Here is a 16,714-nt window from a genome sequence, read left to right as displayed (position 1 = left end):
CTGAATGACTAACACTAACAGCTGTCAAGATGGCAATCTGAAGCCATTGACTTTGAATGACTCAGCTACTGGACCTCCCTCATGAAACGATGTCTTTTTCTACACAGGGGCCTGCAGATGGGGCAAGCATTACTGGAGAATGGGCCTTGAGCTTCCAGCTGACCATGTAGCATTGTAGCCCAGAGGAGCGAACTTACTTGAGAGGGGGGTTCTGCTTGGTCCAGGGGTTCTGACCATTGCGAGATGCAAGAAGGACTTGCAGGAGACATAGGGCAGGATGGACTCTGCCCAGCCTGAAATGATGACAAACTTGACTTGAAAGAAGAGGTGGGCTCTGCCTTGGGATGGGGGCATCTCAAGACTTGTTGTTTTCAAAGATCTGTAACTCTTGAGCACTTTAAGTGTTTCTGTGGTTAAAAAATTCCTTTGCTAAGCTGTGCTCTGTGCTTTCCTGCCCTAAGAGGGATTAAACTAGAAGCCTGGAGTGCTCCTAGACTAGGTGGAGCATGTACAAGCAGCTGTGTCTAGACTTTCCAAAGCCAGTTGACTTGGGAACATGGGGGATCCAGCAGTTGGGGTCACTTGCAGCTGACCGGTGACTGTACAGTGGGATGCTGGACCAGGTTGTAACAGCTATATCACTCTTGAGGAAGTTATGGGAACTCCCTCTTTCCTTCAAGGGTTGAATGAGCTATTGCTGCATGCTTTCCAAAATGTAGAACATTGCTTCCCCTACATCTCTCACTTGAAAATCTGAATCTGAAATCGGTTTCCTCCCTTGCATAGCTGCATTGGTTTGCTATTATTCACTTAGTTCCTCATTCATGCTGGGCTGCTGCCAGTGACCTTTGAATGTCATTGAATCATTTGTTAAAAAAAAAAATTACAAGTGAAGAATTATAAGGACTTTGCAAACAAATCTATATCAATTCATTTAGACCAAATACTAGGCTATGGAGCTGAAACCTGGAAGATAACTAAAACAACCATCAGGAAGATCCAGACCTTCATAAATAGCTGCCTCAGAAGGATTCTCCAGATCCGCTGGCCAGACACCATCAGTAACATCCACCTCTTGGAGAGGACCTGTCAACTCCCAGCAGAGGAAGAAATCAGAAGGAGAAGGTGGGGTTGGATAGGACATACACTACGCAAGCAGCCAACTAACATCACCAGACAGGCATTGTGGTGGAACCCTCAAGGCAAGCGGAAAAGAGGCCGTTCAAGAAACACCTGGCGACGTGACCTTCAGGCTGATAGCAAAAAAATGGGCTATACCTGGAACCAGTTAGAACGAATGGCCCAGGATAGAGGACTCTGGTGGCCCATACCCCGATTGGGGTGACAGGCATGAGTGAGTGAGTGACTAGGCTAAACCAACCTCAACTCTGACCCTTTAAGCATTGGAGAATGTTTTCCCTCAACCCCTAAGTCTTCCAAGTACTTACAAATGCATTGGAAGGAGGGAATAGTAACTAAGTCACCGGTGACATAGCAGAGTTTCTGAAGGCTTCTCAATCCACTGCTAACTACCCACACTTAGCAGCTGACCTTCCAATGATCAGTCACATTCCATTTATCCCTCTCCTCACAGGTCATCCCTGACTATAATAACTTACAACCAGTTCTTCCAAGATGTAACCAAAGCCAACACATTTGTGCCTGTTGATTTTGAGACCAGAATCCACTTCTTTCCAATAACACTAGTCTACAATTTGAGAAGTCGTCTGCTTCAGAGATAAAATGTGATATTTATTATGTATTTTGATGTGCTGAATTCCAAATATGACAATTAAAACAACTGATTGGCTACTGTTTCTAAGATATTTAAGTTTTTACATTTTATGTCTATGTATATTGTGTAGATAGTAGAGTTTTAATCATAAATTGTAAACCTAGGTCTTTTCATGTGTTTATGGTTGCTTTACATGATAATATTTCACCTGTCCTGTTTATGTAAAACTTTAAAAATCAGCCAAAGGGTTATATAAATAAAATTTATTATGAAACAAAAGGCAAAAAACTATTATGTACATAGTTTAGTCCTATCCAGTGTCTACTCGGCGCTTCTTGGCTTGTCTCTTGTATTCATTAAATAGAGCATCTCTTGTTACTGTCCAGCAATAGTCTGCAAGCATTGATGGGCTCCATTTGCCCTGATAGTCTGCCAGGAGATTCCACTGCTGTAGTCTGGAGCCCAACAGCTCTGCCTTACTCTTGGATAGTTCCAAATCCCTGACAAGGTCATTCAGTTCACCTTGTCTTATGAGGTGTGGTTCAGAGGAGGAGGATGGGAGAAAATGTGGGTCCTGTGACATTGATGGTTCAGGACCAGAAGTTTCATCGTTTTCCTCTTCCTCGTCTGACTCAAGTGAGAATGATTCTGGTGCATCAGGAACTGGCAGTCCTTCTCCGTGGGGTACTGGGCGTATAGCTGATGGAATGTTTGGATAATGCACAGTCCACTTTTTCTTCTTTGACACACCTTTCCCAACTGGAGGCACCATGCAGAAGTAACAATTGCTGGTATGATCTGTTGGCTCTCTCCAAATCATTGGCACTGCAAAAGGCATAGATTTCCTTTTCCTGTTCAACCACTGGCGAAGATTTGTTGCACAAGTGTTGCAGCATGTATGTGGGGCCCACCTCTTGTCCTGATCTCCAATTTTGCAGCCAAAATAAAGGTGATAGTCTTTCTTAACCGTAGTGGTTATACTGTGCTTTTGTGATGCAAAAGTCACTTCACCACAAACATAGCAGAAATTATCTGCACTGTTCACACAAGTACGAGGCATCTCTGCTCACTTTGTGTCCCTTTGCAAAATCAAACACTGACAAATAAGAGAGCATGACACTGTATGATTTCTAGAGCTGATATAGGGCAATTTGTTCAGCAGAGTGATGTAAGCTTCCTTATGATTGCATCATCCATGACTTCTAGGAATAACATGATGCAATTCATAGCATGTATGATGCAATACCAGCTTCAGATTGCATCATTCATTGTTTTGCCTAAAAAGCAAGTACTGTCCAAACCCAGTCATAGATTTATTCATAGATCCAGTCAAAGATGTATTTTAGTCATTTCTGGTTTAAATTGAGATCTCTTCCCTTTATAACTCACTTATCCTCTGCCATTCCCAAGTCAAGGGTCGTATATACTGACCCAATAGCATATCTTGAAAACTAGAGCCAATCAACAATTTTAAGCATCATTTTCGTTCTCAGTGACACAGAATTAGTAAAGTTGGACTACATTTATTTCAGAAGCATTTTGGCTGTAGAGCAGTGTAATATTTCTAACACAGTATTAATCTTCATTTCTGTCCAGGAGCACACATATCCAAAAAGAGGCGAAGACAAAATATGTTGTTTTTTTTTACATAAAAACACTGTATTTTAAAATCAGTGATATGCAGCAACTTAAGTGATTAATCCCTACAATTCCTTCTGGGAATCAGGTACTTCTAAGGAAGGGAAGTGTGAATATGTCCAAATAGGTTTCTCCTCCCTCTAGTGGCTGGATCACACAAGAGTATATCAGCCTTCAGCCAATTCCAGCTGACAGATTTGCTCCTTTAGCTCAAGTAGTAAAGGCCTGTGTTGTCCTTATTGGCCACCCACCCACAGGGTTGTTATATGCATTTCCCAGATAGGTGGACTAATACACCAGGAGGTTAGGGCGGTGATCTTTCAAATATGTCATCTCACTTTTATAGATGCAGTTTGGTGGTGCTAAATTTGCACTTACGTTATTTTATGCCCTCGTTTGACTCAAGGACATGTAGTGGACCTTTGCCCTTCTGACTGCTAATCCACTCACATTAACATCCACAATTCATTTTGGGAGTGCAAAAATTAAAATTGCCAGCTACCAAAGGTAGCCTAGGTCTCAGGCCCTTGAAAATTTACAGGACTTGTTCAAGAACACCTTGAATGAACAGCAGGGCTAGGTAGGGACACAGTTTAAGGGCTTGTCTACATTACCTGCTGGATCGACAGGCAGTGATTGATCAGGCAGGGGTCAATTTATCGCGTCTAGTCTAGACGCGATAAATCGACCACCGAGCGCTCTCCTGTCGACTCCGGTGCTTCACCAGAGCGAGAGGCACTGGCAGAATCAACAGGAGTCAGCCGTCAGCCGTCGACTTACTGCAGTGAAGACACCGCGGTAAATAGATCTAAGTATGTTGACTTTAGCTACGATATTCACATAGCTGAAGTTGCATAACTTAGATCGACCGCCCAGTAGTGTAGACCAGGCCTTAGAGTCCCAGACTTCAGCTCTAACCACTAGATTATTAAGCCTGTGTGTCTCTTCCTAAACTCTTCAGAGTGGAGGAATAAGCCTTTGAACATTCCCTGCTGGGTGGGGAGAGATGACAGCTCACAAAAATATTTGTCTAGGAAAATACAATCGGTCAGTGGAATATTTTGTGAGGAGTGACCTGGGTTAAGAAGGAAGCTAATTTAAAATAACAGCTCATTTAGAGAGAGATAGTCTGGCATCTTTAATCCATTGTCCATATAGTTAAAGGCTTCCTTGCCGGATAATGATAACTATTCAGTTTAGGAAAGGAAGCTACCACTGCTTAATATTTGTCTCCTCAAAGGAGGGAAGCTTCCATTAGAGCAAATCTATCATACACATGCTCATCTTTCCTTCACTAGGAAGGATGCATAGAGACTAGATGAAAGTGGTCCTGTATTAGGGTGACAGTTTTTAGTCTGGAAAGCAGAATGCCTGGAGAACAAAAAACCCCAACCAAAACAACAACAAAAAAATCTTCCTCTGTTATTTATGAAACGACATCTATGGGAAACAGCCCGGGCCTCTGAGCCAGACCTAGTCATAGCTCTCGTTCCTCTTTCATGATACAAGAAACAAAAACTGGATCAGTTCTTAAAGTCTGTTTCCACTAGATGGGCCCAAATTTCAGAGGTGCCAAGCTCCCACGGGCTTCAAATGAAGTTGTGGGAACTCAGCGCCACTGGGGAAAAAAAAAAAATCAGGCCCTGCAGAAATTGGACCAAGTCTTTATTGGCACTGGACCTTCATGGTGGAGAATATTTGCCATAACAGTTCAAGTAAAGTACCAATCAATATGACCACAGTTTTAAAGGGCAGAGATGCATTAATCAGAGATTGATCGCTGTTTTATAGCACCCTATCTTGTAGTCCTTACTCAGGCACAACTCCCAGTGAAATCATGGGGGAGAACTTGTATGGGTATTCCTTAAGCTTGATACACTCCCCACTCAGGGCCGGTGCAACCATTTAGGTGACCTAGACGGTCGCCTAGGGTGCTGGGATTTGGGGGGCAGCATTTTCTTCGGCAGTGACCGCAGCGGCTGGATGTTTGGCCGCCCCGGTCGCCGCCGGCATTTAGGCGGAGGGAGCTGGGGCAGGGGAGCACGGGGAGGGCCGCCTGCAGCAAGTAAGGGCAGGGGGCGGCACGCAGGGCAACTTCCCGCCCCAGCTCACCCCTGCCCTGCCTCCTCCCCGAGCACGCCGTGGCCACTTCACTTCTCCCACTTCCCAGGCTTGCGGCGCCTAAGCTGATTGGTGCCGCAAGCCTGGGAGGCGGGAGAAGTGAAGCAGCAATAGCGTGCTTGGGGGGGGGAGGCAGAGCAGGGGTGAGCTGGGACAGGGGGGTGCCTCAGGGTGGGGAGCTGCCACGGGGGGGCGCCTCAGGGTGAAGGGGAGGGAGCTGCCGTGGGGGTGGCAGCTCAGGGCGGGGGCTCGGGGATGGGGGAGGGCGCAAGGTGGAAGTTTCACGTAGGGCGCGAAACATCCTTGCACCGGCCCTGTCCCCACTTCTTGTGCACAACATTTTCTTCCTCTTCTCTTATAAATCCCTTTTTAAAACTCACTTCTCTCACGAACGCTTCCAACACAGATCTCCTCAGTGTGATTATCTCCCACCTGCCCGGTGTTCGGGTTGTTCACTTGCTTTGTATTCACATATCCAAATTAGACTACACACTCTCCGGGGCAGAGAGACGCGCATGCAGATTCAATATTCAACACTGAAGTCTGTCCAAGCAACATTGTACCATTTACAAGGAGGTATTTTGTTTGTACGGCTTATCTCACTGATCACGTAGCTGCTGAGGTTGATGCAAAGATACTTGTAATCCTCAAATGAGGGATTGATTTTGGATGTCATCTCTTGTTAGAGCAGCACTGGCTTTTGCTAGCTGGCACTTTAAATTTTCCGTCTGTGCCAGAGCTGCAGTAAGATTTTTGATAACGGCAGCTATCAGTGTTCTCATGTCAGCTTAAGGGTGGCCACAGGAGACTGGGCCGCTCCATGTATGGCACCACTTCTTACACCTTCTGTGCTGTTTTTTCCAAAGCATAACATGACTTGGTGGAGTAGTAATAGCACCCAGTGCCTCATTTTTCCCACTGGCAGGAAAAGCCCGTGAGACAAAGGAGCCAGTCTGGCTGATTTCGCCTGAGCCAGTCGTTGGGGTAGATAAGTAAACACTTGCAGCTCTGACATAAATTACTTTAGTCCTTGACAGCAGGACACTGACCAGGGTCGCCTGATAAGGAGAGAGAAAGCCTTGCATGTCTCTCAGTCCCACTCAGATATTTCACAATAAATGTCACTGGGAAAGAATAGACACTTCTGTAACCATTAGGCAGCTGGGTGTTCCTGTCACCTTGAAAAGAAGGGATGCATTGTCAGAGCTGTCTAAACAGGCAGGAACCAGCTGTTAATCAGCTCTTACAGGCTTCTTCGCAGACCCAGCGTGAATGGGGTGTTCCAAAAGTCAGCTGGATGAGGATTAAAAATACACCTGAGGAGTCTGCCATTGCAACTCTGTAAGAGGCAGAATGGTCTAGGTGACTGAGCCAGGGACTGGGAAGAAGGAACTCCTGTCACTAGTTCCAGCTCTACCACTGATTCTGTGGCCTTGATCACATAACCACTCCATGCCTCAGTATCCCCAAGGGTATTCGACTACTAATCCAGCTCACAAGGAAGGCTGAGAAAGTTAATGAACTGTACATTAACTAGTGGGTGTAACCTGCTTTGCTTTGCACAATTTAAAACAAACATTTCTTAAAGAAGTTTGGTTGCCTGCTTCTGACTTTCAGAACTGTGGAGATAACTTTGAAAAGGTGAAGTGGCTGTAACCAGTGTAGTGCTTTTATATGAGCTTGTAGACAACTATGGCTCCTATAGGCACGAACTACCTCATTCATTTCAATGAGTTTGCTAGAGAAACACACGGCGAGTTCAAGGAGCTCAATTAGTTTCAGTACTTTCTAGGAGCAGTTCAATTACTTTCACATCTACTGTATGTGACAGCTTTACCAGGTGGATAAGCGAGAATGATCTGACTTGCATTCACTAATCAATAGATACACTAGAGAAGATGGGATTTTGAACCGAAGATGTATTGTATGCTCGAATGAGTAATTGTGTTTTAAAAAGCTCAGGAGCAGCACTGCAGTTCCAGTAGTCCCAGATTGATACTGTACTCTTCAGCCCATACCTAATTAAAACTTTGCTGAACTTCCTCCAATCTGTGATCATCCCATGAGGTACAATGGGTCACATACTTACCTAATGCTTTGATTTCTTCAGACTATTTTACCATTAAGTTTTTGGGGAAAAAACTCACTATCAGTCCACGCCTACATCAGGCAGTCTTGTTGAAACCCATTTCTGCTTTAGTGTAGTTTTTTGTACTTACTATACGATTCCCCCTCCCCGTTTTCTATATTGTGTGAGCCATCTGCAAACAATATTTGCCAGATCTCCCAGCTAGCAAGAGAGAGTCTTAACTTTCTTTAGGGAGGCTACTAGAGGAGCTCTCCAAGGATTGGTCTTGAAACATTTTTAATGACGACTTTGGCACAAGAAGCAGGAGTGCGCTAACAAAATGTGTTAATACCAAGTTGGGAGGTATTGTCAATCAAGAGGAGGATCGGAATATTATACAGAAAGACCTGGATGACCTTGAAGATAGGAGTGACTGAAATGGGATGAAATTCAGGAGTACAAAGTGCAAGGTGTGACCTAAAGCACCTTGATATTCACACCCTACACACAATTGCAATAATCTGTGTAATAATACACCTTGTGAGGCATCATTTGAAAACTAATAACTCACTAGTCAATAACATTATAGTGAAATGTGTGTAGAACATTAGATGTAGAGTTATGAATTCCACCTGTATGCTGTTGTTAGCACATGTTCACACCCACACAGCCACAACGGGGCAAAAGTTGTTAAACAGGCCTATCCTAAACAAAGGAATGTATGTTTACCTCAGTTTACATACAAGCAGTCAACAGGGCCCTCGAGACAGCAAGAGGCGGTAAACTAGTTTCTCAAAGAAGAGGACAAGCTGATGCCTGTAGCCAGGTGTCATCAAAGTTGATTGGCCATCACCTGTCATGTGTCCATTCCTTGGCAACAAAGGGAGGCAGCAACAGATCGATCTGCATTTTAGCAAGCACCAACATGGAACTCCTTTTACCAGGAAACTCCATGTCTCCCTCCTCACAGCTGGAAGGAACTTTATCTAGAGGTAACCATTAGGGAAATGCATTTCAAAGGGTGACTGGACTATAAAAGTGAAGGACGCCACACCCCATGCGCTCTCTTCCTATCTCTCTCCCTCACCTAGGAGGACAAAGGAACCAGCCCTTTGACTTTGGGGTGGGGGTGGAGGTGGGGACGGGGGCAGGGATCCTGACCTGAGAACTTGGCTAGCCCTGTTGCTGGGAGCATGTAGTAAGGAGTTTACCTTGAACCAAGCCTCATTTGTTAAATTTTAGCTACTAAAAACATTTTATCTTTATTTCTCTTTTCTCTTAATTTCTGACTCTAATATTTTATACTTGTACTCACTTAAAATCTCTTTGTAGTTAAATAAATTTGTTTTATACATTGAAATTAATCCAGTGTTGTGATTAAACTGAGCTGCTTGGTAACTCGGGTTAAAGTAGCAAACTGTTGCATATTGACCCCTTACAAGATCAACGGACCCCTGGTAGTGATCTGTGCGGGAGTGAGCTGGACAGCGCAGATCGCATGTTTTCTGGGAAAATTCAAGGCTGAGAGTGCGTTGCGGTCACCCTGCAAGTAGTAACCCAGACTGGTGGAAGCCACAGCATGGCTGGAGTGTTGCTGACAGGCTGCTGGGGTCAGAGCTCTTAGACCAGGGCTGCAGCTATACACAGACACTCAGGGTGTGACCTGCATGCTGTTTGGCTCTAAGTGAGCAGCCCCCGGTGGAAGCCACAACAGCAAAGCATGGTGAGGCACCCGAGGTTGCAAGGCAGGTGGTGACACAACCTCTCACTGGTCTGGTTGCACCCTGGAATGTGACAAGGTCATGCATTTAGCATTTAACAATAGGAATTTCTGCTACAAGCTGGGGGCTCATCAGATGGAAGCACGAGAGGAGGAGACAGTCCAGGTGTGTGGGTCAGGATGATTATGAGCCACCAATGTGATATGGCTGCAAAAAAGGCAGGAATTTCCCCTCAGGTCAGACTGACAGTGACCTTGTTTGTGTGTGTGTGGAGGGGTCACCTTCTTCTGCAGCATGTGGGTGAGGATCACTTGCCAGGATTATCTCGGTTTATCTCATTTAATCATTTCTCTGCCTTCGTGGGGGCTTCAGGCATTGGTGCACCTCAGTCCTTGCTATTCCCTCCCTGTGGCACATAATAGTCTAGTTTCTTGTGGCCTGTAATACTTTGGTCTAATTTCAGTTGGCTTTAGTTTGCAGATGCTGGGTGTTGGTGGTGGTCTGTGATATACATGGAGATGAAGGTAGAAGGCCTGATGGTCCCTTCTGGCTTTAAACTCTATGACTCTATGCATGGGTCTCATCGTGTTCTGTAGTTCTCTGTTACATATTTGTTTCGATATCAGTCCTTCTTTCCTTAGGAAACTACCACACATGTAGGTGGAAGATGCCCAGCTAATTTTGGGTGCTCACTATGGGGGATCTTTTCTACATTAGCTTGTTTCTAATCTTTAAATAGGTATTTTTGCTGCAATATCTGCACACTGTCCAACTCTTCTCATGCCATACCAGGATGTCCGAACCACGCCTTCAAACTCATTTCTTCCTCCTCTGTAAATACAGAATTAAAACCCCACTGTTTAAATCAAGACCATTACTCTGTCTCCTAGTTTACTCTGGGTTTTCAGCAGTTTGCATTCACCTTGTCCATTTAAAATATATTTGGCGAATGCTTTATTAGTCGAAATACTCCCTACAGTCTGGGGTTCATCATTTGATTTTGCTCCTTTATTTTTCCTTTTAATATTATTCTGCTTTAAAAAAACAAACAAACAGATTTTCCAACCCACCTCCTCCCCAGATTGTTTATGTTTTTTGAAAAGCCTTCTGTTTAGTGCCTATAATACCCTTGACCTCCTCTAACTGCAATGGTCTGTGTTACTCTTTTCGCTGCTGTGACTTAACTGGGATTTATTTCAAATTTTAATCTCTCAAACTGTTTATTAAACCACCTCCCAATTTATCTGCAGTAGATTTTCTATACGTTATAAAATTTCAATCAAAATTCCTTTGGGCATTTTGCATTCCCCTCTTCTGATTGCTAAATCCCATTTGCTCTCAGCTTGAACCTCACTTGGCTCATTTCCCAGGTTTAGGTTCAGAACAGCTTAAGCTATAGGCTGCTCAGCACACTGCAGAAAACAAGACTGCACAGTCTCTAGAAGCGGGTGTGTACTGGCATCACAAGCAAAATCTAAGCTATCAAAATTGCCTTGATCAATGGTTTGGCTGTGCTTCTACTGAAGATATTCCATTAAGTTCCCTGCTTTTCACTATGAAGTCTGCCTGATGTTGCTTTATATCAATCACAGGAAAAGATCATCACAGGCCAGTGCAATCTTGTTCCCCACAGTATATTTCTAGGGCTTTGTCCGTTCTGCTTTTAACCTTTTCCTGGGTAATGCGATCTTCCTTTTTAGAGATACTTGCAGATTTGACTTCTAGAAAGGTTTTCCTGCTATTTAGCCTAGGCTTTCTCTTAGTTTCATCCCATCACCGCTAGTTCAAGCCCTTCACATGCTAAATAATTCCTCTTCCACCTTGTGTTTAGACAGAAGCACTGTGAGCACCACGCAGTAGGAAGCTGTAGATCAGAGGGATTTTATTCTGTCAGTTAGTTTGTTACTAACTGACGGTGCAGTGAGGAAAGTCTTTCCAGTATAAGATATCCAGAACTGCCAGCAACTCTGTCGGCATGAATCTCCATTGTCCTGCATTTTGTGTTGTCACTTATCATCCCTCAGAGTGGGTCTGAGATGGTACCAAAGCAGAATGGCAGCATCTCGCATCTACTCTGCCCTGGTGTAAGTGACAGCACAAAGTGTAGGGCAGTGGAGAATCAAGCCCTACGTATTCCTTTAGATTCCAATTTAACAGGTTCTCCATGTAGCACAATGGAACAGGCTGCGTAGGGAGGTTGTGGAAACTCTTTCACTGGAGTTTTTTTAAAAGGAGGCTGGAGAACCATCTGTCTTGGATGGTTTCAACACTACCAATCCTGCATCTTGGCAGGGGAGTTAGACTAGATGACCCTTGTAGTCCCTTCTAACTCTATGGTTCTATGCAGGGCCGCCCGGGGGGAGGGTGCAAATGGGGCAATTTGCCCCAGGCCCCAGGCCCTGCAGGGGCCCCCCACGAGTATATAATATTCGATAGTTTTGCAACTTTTTTTAATGGAAGGGGCCCCCTAAATTGCCTTGCCCCAGGCCCTCTGAATCCTCTGGGCGGCCCTGGTTCTAGGACGAGCTATCAGGTATATATTTAGCCTATATTCTCATAAGTCTTTTTGGTCTATCCTTGTTCCTCACACTGATAACATCCTTCTTTTCATTTACTCTCAGGACTATAACGTAATCATAATGTATCCCAATACCACAACTGAGCAAGATTCTCCAGCCAGGAAGAGACAACAACACTACATTCTACTCAGAGCATGTAGAAAATCCCTTTTACGACACCTCTGCGTGAATAAGCTAGAGATTTATGCAGTGTTGCCAAGACCTGTCATTTTTATCATGAATCTCACAATATTTGCGGTTTACCTGTTTATTTGCCCCAGTTCCTGGAGTCATGTTATTGTGAGGGACTCTTGGTTTTATTATTTTTAATATAGTAAGATTCTAACCCCCATGGTTGCAGAGAAAAGCTTCAAAACTGTTTAATCTCATAATTGTCAGGGCAGCCTCATGACATTGTTGGGGCCCAACTCATCTGACTTCTTGAGGCTGGTTGGCAATGCTGCACTATGTGATGATCTAAATGGTTAGGCTTCATTGAGGCTGTCACCTGACATCAGCAATACTATTCCTCCCCCAAACCCCTGAGAGTGACAAGGAGCCTTAAAACTTGCCCTAGGTGATGGGGTACAGCAAGCTGCTCATGCTGTTGGTGTATTTTTATTATTAAGGTTTACATTTCAGGAGTTCTAGAGGCCTCAGGCAGGTCAGTGCCCCCACTGTGCTAGCCACTGCACAAACCACATGCTAGGTGACATGACTCCAGCTCTGAATCTGTTTCCTGAACAAGCCTCCCACCCCCCACCCTGAGAAAGTTCATATCCAGATCCAAACTTGGTGATTCAGGGTGAAGTTCTCAGAGAATCCAAAGTTTCACTTCCATAAGTGACATAGGTGCTTAAGGCATATAGGTACTTTTAACATTTTCCTTTCAGTGTCATGTCATTTCTAGTTTGTATTTAAGTTAGCTGGGGAATAGAAAAGTCAATGATTGGGATAGTACAACCATGTGTAAGAAAATAGCCACTGTTCAGATACAGTTTCTCCAAAGAGGATCAGCTTAAAAATTCCTCAGTCAACGTGAGAGGATGAAAGATCCCCAGACAGCCCTTATCCGGGATGCATTTCAACGAACGTCACCATGGAAAATGGGTGTACGAGTCACAAAGGCTGATAGACTTTCCTCTGGCTAGACATGGAGTCTTTAAATAAAAACTATCCAAGAGTGTGGGATCATTAAACACCTCCAGATTCCTTCCCTGCTGCCAGCATCATCAGCAACCTCCCTTTCTCATGGCCTCTTCTCAGTCCACTTTGAAACCCTCTCGGTTTATCACAGCTGAGAGAAATCCTGCTGAGACCACTGGAGCCTGCTGGTTGTCAACAGGGCACCTTATCTTCTGAAAACATTTACTTAACCCTTTGTCTTATAGCCCATGGAACAATGGAAGTGGAGGCTGTAGAATAACAGAGCCTCACTGAATGGGTGCCTCTTGCTACCCATACATTATATGTACTGTGTGTGATTGCTAGTATCTGATTGTTCCTAGGGATTACCCATTTGGGGCCTTTTAATTGTCTTTCTGGGCAGCGACCACTGTTCCCTGGTGAGGAAAGACAATGGCATAGAGCGGTGAATTACAAACAGGAGAAAGGAAAATATACAGACTGCAGAGAGACAATCAGAAGCACGGTTCTGTCTTCAAGACTCTGTAGTAAGAAGAGCTGCGCAGGCAAGTTGCCGTATGGATTTGGATATTAAATAGGCATTTTGTCAATGGGCCAAAGTGTCTGTTGTTCCCCCACACTATAATACGTTACATTGTCTAATGTTAAATCACACTCTATTAGTCTCTAAATTCATAGGAAAGGTCATCTGTGCTACAGTGTAGCTGAGTAAAGACCTGTTAAAAGAACAAGCCTGTTAAAAACATTTGCTCTATCGGATCCAAATTGGGTGTGTGTGTGTCTAGTTGTATTTGATCAACTGAAAAAGGAATAAAGTACAACAGAAAATAATACAACCGAATAGCTCTCTGATATAGGACTCTGAGACCAGATCCTCAGCTGCTGTAGCTCTACAGAAACAATGTCTGTGTACACTAGCTGAGAATCTGGCCTGTGCTGTTTATGTCACGCATAAAGTGTTTTTTAAACTACTTTATATACACCTCTATCCCGATATAAACGCGGCCCGATATAACATGAATTTGGATATAATGCGGTAAAGCAGTGTTCTGTGGGGGTGGGGTTGCGCACTCCAGCGGATCAAAGCAAGTTCAATATAATGCAGTTCCACCTATAACATGATAGGATTTTTTGGCTCCTGAGGACAACGTTATATCAGGGTAGAGGTGTATTTATTACTATAGAGACTGGAGATCTTTGTAATATGAAGACATTTCCTGTGTTCTATTTTAGGACAGCAGAAGCTTCTCAAAAGGAACAGGCCCTTTGAACGAATTAAATTGTGATGCAACAAGACGATCAGTTTCACAGGTTTCTAGTGAATAATTGGTCTGTGGCTACTCAGCTGTTCTGAAGTAGGAGCCTGAACTCTTGACCTTTACTCAACAGGCGTGGGACCACTTTGCCTGCAGTACTTTACAGTAGCATCCTGTTATTTTAGCCATTCACCTTTAAAGAATAAAATAGTAGAACGATCATTCAGTTACGTGTAGTCAGAGAGGACTCTCAGGTTATGACATCGTGGCTGAGTCCTCTGACGTGTTCAACACCCTCCACTCCCACTGTCTCACAGAATGCACTGAACCTCTGGAAGGAGCTGATGCTCACTTACTTATAAAACAAGAACATGGCTCGCAGACCAGTGAAGTAAATATGAGTCTATTGATTTCAATTGACTTGGGATCAACATCAGGGCACAAGATACGTCAGACAGTCCAAGCAGATTGTTGTACCATTAGACTCGGCATAGAGCGACTACACAAGAAATCTTACAGTGGCGCATCTGCTTTGGTATAGTAAGGTCTCTAATGTAGACATAGCCTGATTCTTGAGAGCCACATACTGACTCCACCCACTGGTTCAGAGTCCAGCTCTGTTAGGTTCTAAATCCAAGATACTTGTAGCCAGTTCAGCTGAAACTCATTTTAAGGGAATGGCTCTTACCCTTTTTCTAGGGAGGTGTCTGTTCTACATCCTGATCTCAAGCCTAACTGTGTAGTCGCTTGACATACAGAACTCCCACCGAATCAGGGTATGGCACAATAGAATTGGAGCCAACGGAAGGTAGAGCTCAACTGTGCAGGAGACTCAGCTTTCTCAGGGGCTAGTCCAAGAGCATGGAACAGGCTCACACGGCAACAAAGAACCATCCCAAACCTCACCACCTTCTGCATCAAGTGCAAGATGCACTTTGACCTCCCTTCACTAATATAGACCTAGCAGCATGTGTATCTAAAAAGAACAACACACAGTTTGTCTTGGGGAGACAATGAACCACACACAGCAGTTGTTAGTCAGCCACTTACTACACTTCTGGAAAGTTCTCAGATACTACAGTGAAGAAGGCAGCATCAGAGCCAGAATAGAACAGAGTCCTGGGTACCTACAGCTGAGCTGTTCTTTATCAGCGTAGGCAAGTCTTGTATACGATGTGTGTCCAATTTAACTAAGAGTTCTGTGTGTGACAGGCCTCAATCTAATGATGCAGCAGGAATAGCCAAAGAAAAGCTGAATATGACTGAGTTACTGTCAGATGCATTTTCACAGGAACTCATTAATAATCTAGACCCTGTCTTCTGTTTTGCCATTAGACTGAAATTATAATGGACAAGTGGCAACATGTTTGAATTCATAAATTGATGCGAATGCTTTGGATTAACCACTGTAATACTGTGACTACACGTGGCTGGGATTTTACATTTTTTATTTGGAAATATGCATTCATGTGTCTTAGTATAGCACTGCATGTTCTCCAGAGTACGGCAACCTCAGGGAACTTGGAATAGAGTCAATAATTAACAAAGAGCCTCTTCCATTACAGAAACATAAATTAGAGAGCTGACTCTTTCCTCTGTTTAATTCCAACCCATATTGGTAATATGTTTGAAGTGGTTTAATTAACCTGCCATGCTGTCCTTGATGATCAATATGCTTTCTAATTCTTCAGCTATGTCTTCCACAGGCTAGGAAATATTTGTTAAACAAGTGGCAATCTTCCTCCTAAGAAGTCCTTCCCACCTTCTTTAGGGGGGAACCATCCGGAGCCAGGGGAAATAGGAGGCTAGAGAAGAGAGTGCTATCAGTCTGCTTTGGAGTTCCACACTTCCAGCCTCTTTGTTACAGAGGTCATACAAAAAGGGCTCCTTAACCTTCCCCCCACATTGTGCATAGAGGCATAGACTGGGCAGAATCTGGCCTGGAGCTAGTTATCAGAACACTTTGGAACTCCTGGAAGGATTCATGGTGTTCAGGCTGCCAGAGGGGTGGGGGGTGCAAGTGGAGCAATCTGCCCCAGGCTCCTGGCCCTGCTGGGGCCTCAAGAGCTGCTCCAGGTTTTGGGCGGCACTTCCGCGGCAGGCCCTTCACTCGCTCCAGGTCTTTGGTGGCAGGTCCTTCAGTGCAGCAGAAGACTCAGAGCGAATGAAGGACCCACTGCTAAAGTGCTGCCGATGCCTCGGAGCACTGCACGGTGAGTACAACAACCGCAAGCGGCGGGAAAAGAAAAAAAAGCCACGATTGGTAGCAGTTAGTCTGCTCTACTGCCACCGCTTCATTCTTCGGTGGCAATTCAGTGGTGGGTCCTTCCCTCCGAGAGGGACCTGCCACTGAATTGCCACCTAAAACCCGGCCCTGACCCAGGCCCCCTGAATCTTCTGGGCAGCCCTGATGGTGTTTGGTTGGAGTGTTGGACGATAGCATTCTTTAGTTCTTCTCGTATTCACACTAG

Source organism: Gopherus evgoodei, chromosome 14 (genome assembly GCF_007399415.2).
Source record: "Gopherus evgoodei ecotype Sinaloan lineage chromosome 14, rGopEvg1_v1.p, whole genome shotgun sequence".
NCBI classification, from domain to species: Eukaryota; Metazoa; Chordata; order Testudines; family Testudinidae; genus Gopherus; species Gopherus evgoodei.
Note: the sequence above shows the minus strand (reverse complement) of the source record.